The sequence below is a fragment of the Canis lupus genome, chromosome 18, assembly GCF_003254725.2.
Source record: "Canis lupus dingo isolate Sandy chromosome 18, ASM325472v2, whole genome shotgun sequence".
In the NCBI taxonomy this organism is placed as follows: domain Eukaryota; kingdom Metazoa; phylum Chordata; class Mammalia; order Carnivora; family Canidae; genus Canis; species Canis lupus.
Genome location: NC_064260.1, coordinates 13508708 through 13519823, shown reverse-complemented (window position 1 = coordinate 13519823; position 11116 = coordinate 13508708). Strand labels below are relative to the sequence as shown.

The window sequence follows — 11116 nt, the reverse complement described above, 5'->3', positions numbered from 1 at the left end:
CACTCATTGGGAGTAATATGTGAAGATCTTGGACATGTTTCAGGGCAAAACAAAAAAAAATTACTAGCTTGGGGTAAAGAGCCTTATTAACAAAGCCCAGGGGACCAGATTTATCCAGCAGCAGAAGAGATCCATGATTAGGATGAAAAGATCAGGAATTTCAGTCACCGTAGTAGTATTTGTCTGTGTGCACCCGAGCCACAGGCATTAGCATCATCAACTGAAATGCACATAAGAAATACAGATCTTGGGAAAATCCCAAGCCTGCTAAGGCAAATTTCTGTTGGGGGAGAAAGAAGTCCTCCCTCCCACCCGCCCCCAAGCCTTACAGACACTGACAATCTTTATGCCAGTGATTCTCAGCTGTACCTGCAGGTCGAAATCACCTGGAACCCACCCCAGAGAATCTGATTAGCTGGTCTGGGATGACCCCAGGGCATCAGACTGTTACCAGCTCCCGCAGGTGATTTTAAGGTGCTGCCAACATCGAGAACCTCCGCTCTGTGCTGTGATAGAAGGTAGGAATGCCAGCAGGCGACTGTTCAACTGCCATTGAGTAGTTGAGAAACAGGCTTATTAAGTGCGTGGAACATTCTCGTTAGATAATCCCCTAACATGCATCGTGAGTCACCTCTCCAAGATCAATACGTTTTATTTTTCTAACCGTGATTTGTCCACTCTGGTCATCAGGACCTGGGACTCAAAGTCGTTGTGAACAGAAGTCATGATTTTCTCTGGCTTTTGGTTCTTCCCTCTCCCTTTGATTCCAGTTTCTCTCACCAGGTGTCTGTGAGCGAGGACAAATAAAAATATTACAGGGTGCTTTGAAACATCGGTGTATGACCGAGAACGACCCGAGGCACCGGTGCTCACGGCGGCCTTCCTCTTCTCGGTGGCCGTGCATCATCTGTGACTCCAGGTAGTAAATATGATCTTTATTTTTTATTTTTTTATTATTATTTTTTTAAATCTGATCTTTAGAATCGCAGACAACGAACACAGGTTCACTTGCAGATACATTTGATTAGGCCCCAGAGAACAGGTGCTCTTCCCGTTGGGGAAATGTCCTGGAAGTCGTCAGGTACAGCAGGCAGCTATTGCAGAGCCGAATAGGGGTGATTGTGCTCCTGGTATCAGTAATCTGTGCCTTAGATTCCCTCTGCGTCTCTACCAGGGATCTTTGCCTTCAGGACCTTATCTGAGTGTGTAATGACATTCATTGGCTCCCGAAGGGATTTGACTATATTTCTGGTACTGGCTCTTCTCTCACACTCTTGAAATTACAGATAGGTAATTGGCCTCTTTCTTTTTTTTTTTTTTTTTTTTAAGATTTTACTTATTTATTCATGAGAGACAGAGAGAGAGAGAGAGAGGCAGAGACACAAGCAGAGGGAGAAGCAGGCTCCACGCAGGGAGCCCGACATGAGACTCGATCCCAGGACTCCAGGATCAGGCCCTGGGCCGAAGGCAGGCGCTAAACCACTGAGCCACCCAGGGATCCTCCAGCCTCTTTCTCTATAGAGCATAATTCAGCTCGTTATCTTTCATTTTAATTGTGGTAAAATACACATAACGTAAGAGGTACTATTGCAACCACCTTGAAATGTAGCATTCAATGGTGGTAAGTGCATTCACATTGTACAACTAATTTCCTGAATTCTTTTCACCCTGCAAGACTGAAACCCCCAAGCCAACATAATAGTACCTCTTATGAAACTTGCCAATCTCCCATCTCCCATCTCTCCGGCTACATACCATCTTTTGAACATGGGAATTATCAATTTAATTTACTCTAAAAATATCCTAAAATTCACTGACCTATGAAGCATTTTTTTTTAATTTTAATTTTATTTTGATTTTATTTAATTTCAGTTAATCAACATACAATGTCTTATTGGTTTCAGAGGTAGAGTACAGGGATTCATCAGTTGCACATAACACCCAGTGCTCATCACAACAAATTACCTCCTTAATGCCCATCACCCACCCTCCTCCCCTCCAGTGACTCTCAGTTTGTTTCCTATGATTAAGAGTCTCTTATGGTTTGTCTCCCTCTCTGATTTTGTCTTGTTTTATTTTTTCCTCTCTTCCCCGGTGATCCTTTGTTTTGTTTCTTAAATTCTGCATATGCGTGACAATATGATAATTGTCTCTCTCTGATTAACTTATTTCAGTTAGCATATCTTCTAGTTCTATACATGTCATTGCAAATGACAAGATTTCATTTTTTTTGATGGCTGAGTAGTAGTCCATTGTGTATATATATACCACATCTTCTTTATCCTTTCATCTGTCGATGAAAGTTCTTTATAGATTTTGGATATTAGCCCTTTATCTAAGTTATTTGCAAATATCTCTCCCATTCTATTGGTCACCTTTTGGGCTTGTTGTTTTCTTTGCTGTGCAAAAGCTTTTTATCTTGATGAAATCCCAATAGTTCATTTTTCCCTTTGTTTCCTTTGCCTTTGGAGACATGTCTGGGAAAAAGTTGCTGTGGCTGAGGTCAAAGAGGTTGCTGCCTGTGTTCCCCTCTAGGATTCTGATGGATTCCTGTCTCATATTTAGGTCTTTCAACCATTTTTAGTCTATTTTTGTGTATGGTGTGAGGAAATGGTCCAGTTTCATTCTTTTCCATGTGGCTGCCCAATGTTTCCAACACCATTTGTTGAATAGACTGTCTTTTTTCCATTGGATAGTCTTTCCTGCATTGTTGAAGATGAGTTGACCTTAGAGTTGAGGGTCCTTTTCTGAGTTCTCTATTCTGTTCCACTGATCTGTCTTGATGATTACAGGTCTGTAGCAGAGTTTGAAGTCCAGAATTGTGATGCCACCAGTTTTTGTTTTCTTTTTCAACAATCTTTTGGCTATTTTGGGCCTTTCTGTTTCCATACACGTTAGGATGATTTGCTTCAATGGCTTATGAAGGTTGACTTGGTGTTAGCCACATTTGCCAACCCAGTTTTATTAAATTAAAATATTTCCTTTCTCCTTTGTAAGTCCACATATCACTGGGCTAAGATACCATATACTCCAAAAGCAAGTATATTCTGATTTTTCTTTAGATAAAATGTTCATTTAACAAATAAAAGTAGAATACTATAAACTAAATTTCAATGGGTGAAAATTTAAAATTCTCCTAATACCAGCACTAGAGAAATAGTTAAATCTCGAATGTTGGGGGAAGAGAAAACTGATTCCACAAATTAAACAGTATGTATCAAAATAAAAAAATGTAGATAGTTCTTCATCAGCTATTCAACTGTCAAGACTTTACATAAATATTCACAAAAATAAAATATAACTTAAATCTGAATCAATAGGGGACTGGTTAAATACTTATAGTACAATATAAAAAGACCTATTATAACAACTGTTAAAAATAATGTGATAGTTCTATGTGTGCTGAAACAAGATCTAAAATATATTATTAAATGAAAAAAATCAAGGTATATAGAATGATATAAACTTTTTGTGAAAAAAAAACTTTGTGGAAAAAATCTTAATTTAATTTTTTTATTTTTTTTTAATTTTTTTTTAATTTTTTTTTTAATTTTTATTTATTTATGATAGTTACCAAGAGAGAGGGAGAGAGGCAGAGACACAGGCAGAGGGAGAAGCAGGCTCCATGCACCGGGAGCCCGACGTGGGATTCGATCCCGGGTCTCCAGGATCGCGCCCTGGGCCAAAGGCAGGCGCCAAACCGCTGCGCCACCCAGGGATCCCCCAATTTTTTTATTTTTTTTAAAAAGAGAGAGAGACAAGGGAGGGGAAGGGGCAGAGGGAGAGAGAGAATCCCAAGCAGACTCTGCACTGAGCACAGAGCCCTATGTGGGGCTTAATATCACCACCCTAATATCATGACCTGACCTGAAACAAGAGTCAGACATTTAACTGACTGAGGCACCCAGGTGCCCCCCAAATCATAATTATATATATATACACACACATATCTCTTGGTGTCTAGATATATATTTCCTCTTTTAGAAAGATTCACAAGCAATTGTTAATAACTATACCTTGGTGGAAATAAGCAGGTGGTTGGGGGTGGGGAAGGGGAGGAACACATCTGTGTCTCATTTACACCTCTCAGTAATACCGGAATTTTTAAACACATGTGCTTGTATTACTTTAAAATTGTTTTTTAAATGTCAACCATGTTATCTAGTCAAGGAAATTACAGGTCATTTACATTTTACTATTATCATTTTCTAGAGATACAGAAGTACATTTTAAAGATCTCTCCAAAAAAAAAAAAAAAAAAGATCTCTCCATTTGAAAGGCAAAACAAAACAAAGTTTTATTTCATGCCTTAGATATTTGGACAAATAATTACTTTTATGACTAGTTTAAGTCATATAGTCTTCCATGGTTCATGTTGTCTACAAAAAAAAAAAAAAAAAAAACCAAGCCAAACCAAATCAACCAAACAGATGAATTTACTTTATTTTCTTTTTTGACAAGAGAATAAATGACACTTATTAAAAATCCCCAGTTTTCTCCTTGGTGTTCTGAAAGCAGTTTTTGTAGAAGCTTTATTGTTTTATTATTTCTTTAAGCCTTAGTGCAGGATTCATCATTTCCTATAGATTTTGCTTAGACAGTTTTGCTCAAAGATTGCATTATTGCATTGAATAGAATATAACATTTCAGATCCCTCAGAGTCTAAGGCACTTGAAGGTCCCATGTTGTAATAAGATTGCCTCTTTTGCTTCTTGTAGTCCTGGGAGTTAAGCTTTATTACAAGTGAAAATACTCTGCTTTTCTCAGGTCGAAGAGAGTCTTAATACCCATACTCTGAAACTTAGTGCAGTAGAGCAAAACTGTCTTCCCACTCCTGAAAACAAGCTCAAGAGTTCCATAGATATCATGCACCAAAAATTAGGTAAGAAAATTGTTTCCTTTTCTCTGTTGTGAACTGACATGTGACATTGAGTTTCTGTTTATTAGAATTAATATAATGTTTATCTCAGTGTGTGAATAAACACATTGAGCACTTACACAAATCAATGCTATGAGTCAACAAATAAGCCACACTGTTGTAGAACCAATTCTTAATGACTTTTTTTTTTTTTAAGAAGATGTTTTCATTTAAAATGGATCACTTTGGGATCCCTGGGTGGCGCAGCGGTTTGGCGCCTGCCTTTGGCCCAGGGCGCGATCCTGGAGACCCGGGATCGAATCCCACATCGGGCTCCCGGTGCATGGAGCCTGCTTCTCCCTCTGCCTGTGTCTCTGCCTCTCTCTCTCTCTCTCTCTCTCTCTCTGTGACTATCATAAATAAATTAAAAAAAAATTAAAAAAAAAAATAAATAAATAAATAAAAAAAAATAAAATGGATCACTTTGAAAGGCAATAAACAGGACCCAAACTCACTTGTAGTTACTAGAATTGGAAAGTCACATACACACAAAAAAAGGAAAGTCCAGGCTGCATTATACAATTTTAAATGGTATTCCTGATTGAACTCGCCCATACTATGTCCCAGCATAAGAATGCAGAATGTACTTATTTAGAATTGAGTAGTACTCATTGGAAAATAAATTTCTGGCAAAAACCACAAACTATGTGTGGTTCCCATAGAATTAAACAAAAATAGATCTTGTTCAAAATAACAATAAAAATCCCATGGGACTGACTAATAAAAGATGACTGGCACAATTTGAATTCCATTGCAAGGGCTACAGAGAATTTTAAAAATTAGTAACGCAGTGGAATCATTTATCATTCTTTATAACTAGAGCAGCCGTCTTGGAGCTATCCTGGTGACCATGTCTTCAGTAAGAGCTCAGGCTACTGACAGTGGGAAAAACAGAGGTTGCTTCCTCTATATTGGGGGTTTCAACAGCCCAACAGTGGGTCATCCAGACACCACAGGAGGCATAGCGCTGATTCCAGTAGGATCATACCTTAAGTACAGCATCTTGCTTAATTTGTGCTAAAGTTTCTAAAATGTCCTCCCACGGATAAGTGGCTTTTCTTGCTATCAGATTCTAAAATAATATAATCAGAATATACAGTTCTTTAAGTGTTTTCACATAAGGATGAAAATTACCATGTCCAATACCATGATTTCATGTATATGTGGAATTTAAGAAACAAAACAAAGGAGCAAAAATAAATTAAAAAAAAAAAAAGGAACAAGAAAAAAAGAGACAAACCAACAGACTTTTAAATTAGAGAATAGGGACATCTGAGTGGCTCAGTGGTTTAGCGCCGCCTTCAGCCCAGGGCCTGATCCTGGAGACCAGGGTTGGAGTCCTGTGTCAGACTCCCTGCATGGAGCCTGCTTCTTCCTCTGCCTGTGTCTCTGCCTCTCTCTCTCTCTCTATGTCTATCATGAATGAATAAATAAAATCTTAAAAAAATACAGTTAAATAAATAAATTAGAGAATAAACTGGTGGTTACCAGAGAGGGGGTGGGGGGGCATTTGTGGAATAGGTGAGGAGATTAAGAGTCCATTTAACATGATGATGAGCGCTGAGTAATGTATAGAATTGAGTCACTATATTGTACACCTGAAACTAACATAATACTGTGCATTCATAATAGTGGAGTTTAAAAAGTAAAATAAAATAACTAAAAAACAAAGAAATTATCATATCAGATTTTCTGTTCACTTTGCATACTAGAAATACAGCATGGTCCCAAGCCCCTTCCAGTGTCATATAATTTTTACTATATTCAATAAAAGCAATTTATTTATAAAAAGAAACATAGCTAAATGGTTATGTATTTTTTTTTCAAATGTACATCCAACAAGGGGCTTGAACTCATGATCCAGAGATCAAGAGTTACATGCTCTACCAACTGAGCCAGACAGATGCCCCTGCAATTTTTATATCTTTGTAAGAATTTTTATATAATAAACTCAGTGATGAGGAAAGATCCTTTATTTGGAATATGTGTCTTAGAAAATATAGTCATTTAAAATATAGTAAAGATTCCTGTGCCTATTAATTTTCTGAGAAGGATTTTCTAGGAGATGTTAGAAGGTTCCACATAGAAAGGACTTAAAACAAGCAGCTAGAAGAAGGGAATGGTAGGAAACTGCTCCAGGGCTCTTAGGAATCGAGGGCAGTACTGAGGGCTGGGTGGACAGATGCACAAGAAACAGCATCAAAGAGGTTTCCTGTTCAGCAGTCGGTGAAGGGGAAGAGGATCCAGGAGGCAGTTGAAGAGAGCAGAGGTGGGGGCCTGGAGGCGAGTCTCTGGAGCCTGGAGCAGAAGAAAGCCCACCAGTGATGAAACACAATTCTGGACCCCAAATGGGGGGGTGGCAGATGGGGGTGGGTGTCACTGACTGAGGGTGGTGGGTGGAACAGCCTCATAGTAGCCATCGCAGGGCCACAGGGAAATACATAGCCACTAGATCAGAGGGCCCCTTCCGGCCTGGATGAGAAGGCGCAGTCTCACAGAGGAGGTCCATTGACGCCTGGGTGGTAGGAGGCACAGAGGTCCTCATGTCGACAGTGGCCCTTTGTGGCAAAGTGTCGCCAGACAGGGAGGTTGATTTGTCTTCTGTAACTTGGGGGCCATCCTTGGGCGGGCGGGTATTTTTGATAGGAGACCAACTTTTGAGCCTTCAGGAATTTCTCTGCTCTTTGTGAAAGCCTCCTCTGGGAGGACCACCATGGTGGAAGGAGTCCTTTTTATATGACAAACCCTACCCCCAAAGTTGCCAGCTGCTCTGTGAAACTCACCAGGTTGACCTGGGGTCAAGTACAGATGACTGGTGCAGAGTTACTCCCTGAAAGGCCACTCTCCCTGCTTTTGGATTTTGTAGATCCTGTGTCAGTAGCATGATCCCCCCCGCTCTGGTCTGTGATCACTGTGCTTTGTGAAACTGTGCATCCCCCTTGTACGTAGCCTTTCACAGTGTCCATGGCATCATTGTGACTTCCCAACACTAGAGTAAGGTTTTCTACCAAAATGAGTGAGGCTCTTGATGCCCTCTAGACTATCCACACCTCCCAACATGGGAGAATTGTGAAACTTTCCGCAAGACTGCCTCCCTGGTCTCCCCATTCTCTTGGTGTCGGTTTCTCGGGGTTTGACACAAGCCCATGAGATGTCCTCTAAAGCCTCTTACGGGCTATCCTATCTCCTCTCCAGCCCACTTTAGTTAGAGCACGTCATTGTGAGGCCACCAGTCCTTTCATCTGAATTCTATGAATCTCCACCTGGCCTACCCTTGGGTAGAACCTGGACAGTACTGTCGCCCTCATTTAATCTTCTTCCCTACATCCCTGGCACTGGTTGTTTTCTGTGAAAACGCAGTGAACAGGTTCGGTTTTGCACTGGCCCTGAGGAAATGGGTCAGGAGTTGTGTGGGCAAGAGGGAAGGATGAGAGCTGTTGGAGAACTGAGAATGAATTTTTTTCTTTTAAACATTTTTTATATCAGTAATAAATGCAGTGGGAAGAAAGAGAAAGAAGAAGAAGAAGAAGAAGAAGAAGAAGAAGAAGAAGAAGAAGAAAAGAAGAAGAAGAAGAAGAAGAAGAAAAGAAGAAGAAGAAGAAGAAGAAGAAGAAGAAGAAGAGAAGAAGAAGAAGAAGAAAAGAAGAAGAAGAAGAAGAAGAAGAAGAGAAGAAGAAAGAAGAGAAGAAGAGAAGAAGAGAAGAAAGAAGAAAGAAGAAGAAGAGAAGAGAGAAGAAGAAAAGAAGAAGAAAAGAAAGAGAAGAAAGAAGAAGAAGAAGAAGAAGAGAAGAAAGAAGAAAAGAAAGAAAGAGAGAAGAAAGAAGAAAAGAGAAAGAAGAAGAGAAGAAGAAGAGAAGAAGAGAAGAAAAGAAGAAAGAAGAGAAGAAGAGAAAAGAAGAAGAGAAGAGAAGAAGAGAAGAAGAGAAAAGAAGAAGAAGAAGAAGAAGAAGAAGAAAGAGAAGAAAGAAGAAAGAGAAAAGAGAAGAAAGAAGAAAGAAGAGAAGAAGAAAGAAGAAGAAAGAAGAAGAGAAAGAAAGAAGACGAAGAGAAGAAGAGAAAGAAGAAGAAGAGAAGAAGAAGAAGAAAGAAGAAGAAGAAGAAGAGAAAGAAAAAGAGAAAGAAGAAGAGAAGAAGAAGAAGAAAAGAGAAGAAGAAAAGAAGAAAAGAAGAGAAGAAGAAAAGAAGAGAAGAAGAAGGAAGAAAGAAGAAGAAGAAGAGAAGAAGAAGAGAAGAAGAAGAAGAAGAAGAAGAAAAGAAGAGAAGAAGAAGAAGAAGAAGAAAAGAAGAGAAGAAGAAGAAGAAGAAGAAGAAAAGAAGAGAAGAGAAGAAGAAGAAGAAGAAGAAGAAGAAGAAAAAAGAAGAAGAAGAAGAAGCAGAAGAAAAGAAGAGAAGAAGAAGAAGCAGAAGAAAAGAAGAAGAAGAAGCAGAAGAGAAGAAGAGAAGAAGAAGAAGAAGAAGAAGAAGAAGAAAAGAAGAGAAGAAGAAGAAGAAGAAAAGAAGAGAAGAAGAAGAAGAGAAGAAGAAGAAGAAAAGAAGAGAAGAAGAAGAAAAGAGAAGAAGAAAAAGAAGAAGAAGAGAAGAAGAAGAAAAGAAAAGAAGAGAAGAAGAAGAAGAAGAAGAGGAAGAAGAAGAGAAGAAGAAGAAGAAGAAGAAGAGAAGAAGAAGAAGAAGAAGAAGAAGAAGAAGAAGAAGAAGAAGAAGAAGAGAAGAAGAAGAAGAAGAAGAAGAGAAGAAGAAGAAGAAGAAGAAGAAGAAGAAGAAGAAGAGAAGAAGAAGAAGAAGAAGAAGAAGAAGAGGAGGAGAAGAAGAAGAAGAAGAAAGGAGAAGAAGAAGAGAAGAAGAAGAAGAGAAGAAGAAGAAGAAAGGAGAAGAAGAAGAGAAGAAGAAGAAGAGAAGAAGAAGAAGAAGAAAGAGGAAGAAGAAGAAGAAGAAGAAGAGAAGAAGAAGAAGAAGAAAGAAGAAGAAGAAGAAGAAGAGAAGAAGAAGAAGAGAAGAAGAAGAAGAAGAAAGGAGAAGAAGAAGACGAAAGAAGAAGAAGAGAGAAGAGAATGAAGAAGAAGAAAAGACAAGAAGAAGACCGACGAGAAGAAACGAAGAGAAACGAAGACGAGAGAAAAGAAGAAGAAGAAGAAAAAGAAGAAAGAGAAGAAAAAGACGAAGAAGACGAAAAGACGAAGAAGAAGAAGTAAGAAGAAGAGAAGAAGAGAGAAAGAAGAAGAAGAGAACGAAGAGAAGAGAAAAGAGAAGAACAGGACGAAAAAGAAAGAGAAGAAGAGAAGAAAGAAGAAGAAGAAAAAGAGAAGAGAAGATCAGAGAAGAAGAAGAAGAAGAAGAAAGAAGAACAGAAGAAGAAAAGAGAAGAAGAAGAGAAGAAAGAAGAAGAAGAAAGAAGAAGAAGAGAAAGAGAAGAAAGGACGAAGAAGAAGAAAGAAGAAGGAGAGAAGAAGAAGAAGAAGAAGAAGAAGAAGAAGAAGAAGAAGAAGAAGAAGAAGGAGGAGAAGGAGAGAGGAGGAGGAGGAGGAGGAGGAGGAGGAGGAGGAGGAGAAGGAGGAGAAGGAGAAGAAAAAGAAGGTTTCCAGTAAGGAAAGCATGAAATGCAAACCATTTGTGAGTGTAAGTGTTAGCTGTTTTGCCCTTGCAAATGGCTGGATGGGATTATCCTCCACTCCTCAATCCTTTCAAAAGAAAAGAAAAAAAAATTCCTGCTGTTTGTTGTTACTAGATCCAGTGACCAGGTCCACACAAGCCCCACAGACTAGGGAGTAGTTCTCTACAGGGACTTCACACCTGCTGGTGTGCAGGGCTCCCATCTTCCCACCTGGATGCTCTTTGAACGGCCGTGCAGGTATCACAGAGTCATGACTGCTATCAGGGAAGCTGCGTCTCTCGAAGACTCAGAATTGTTTGGACATCACTATAATATGTCTGTAGAATGACGTTGTTACCAAGGTACATGATGGCAGAGCAGAAAGAGCATAGATTTTGTTCCATTCCATTCTATTCTATTCTATTCTATTCTATTCTATTCTATTCTATTCTATTCTATTCTATTCTATATTCTATTTGAGAGAGAGAGAGAGTGACCAAGAGGGAGAACACAAGTAAGGGGAGCTGCAGAGGGACAAGGAGAAGCAGGCTCCTCACCGAGGAGGGAGCCTGATGTGGGGCTCGATCCCAGGACCCCGGGATCATGACCTG

The 11116-nt window shown here is 39.3% G+C and overlaps 1 long non-coding RNA gene across 3 annotated transcripts in view; it reads left to right on the top strand.

Moving 5' to 3' along the window:
* The first annotated feature begins 329 nt into the window (after window positions 1-329).
* The window catches only part of LOC112661395 (uncharacterized), a 46356-nt gene continuing 35569 nt past the window's right edge, over window positions 330-11116 (top strand). Inside the window, exons 1-3 of one of the 3 annotated variants that reach the window (XR_003137636.3) lie at window positions 337-919; window positions 4768-4882; window positions 8405-8442. This is a non-coding gene — a long non-coding RNA (uncharacterized LOC112661395). Of the gene's footprint in view, window positions 920-4767; window positions 4883-8404; window positions 8443-11116 lie in introns of those variants that run through there. The other 2 variants (XR_007403484.1, XR_003137637.3) reach the window with 2 other exon arrangements.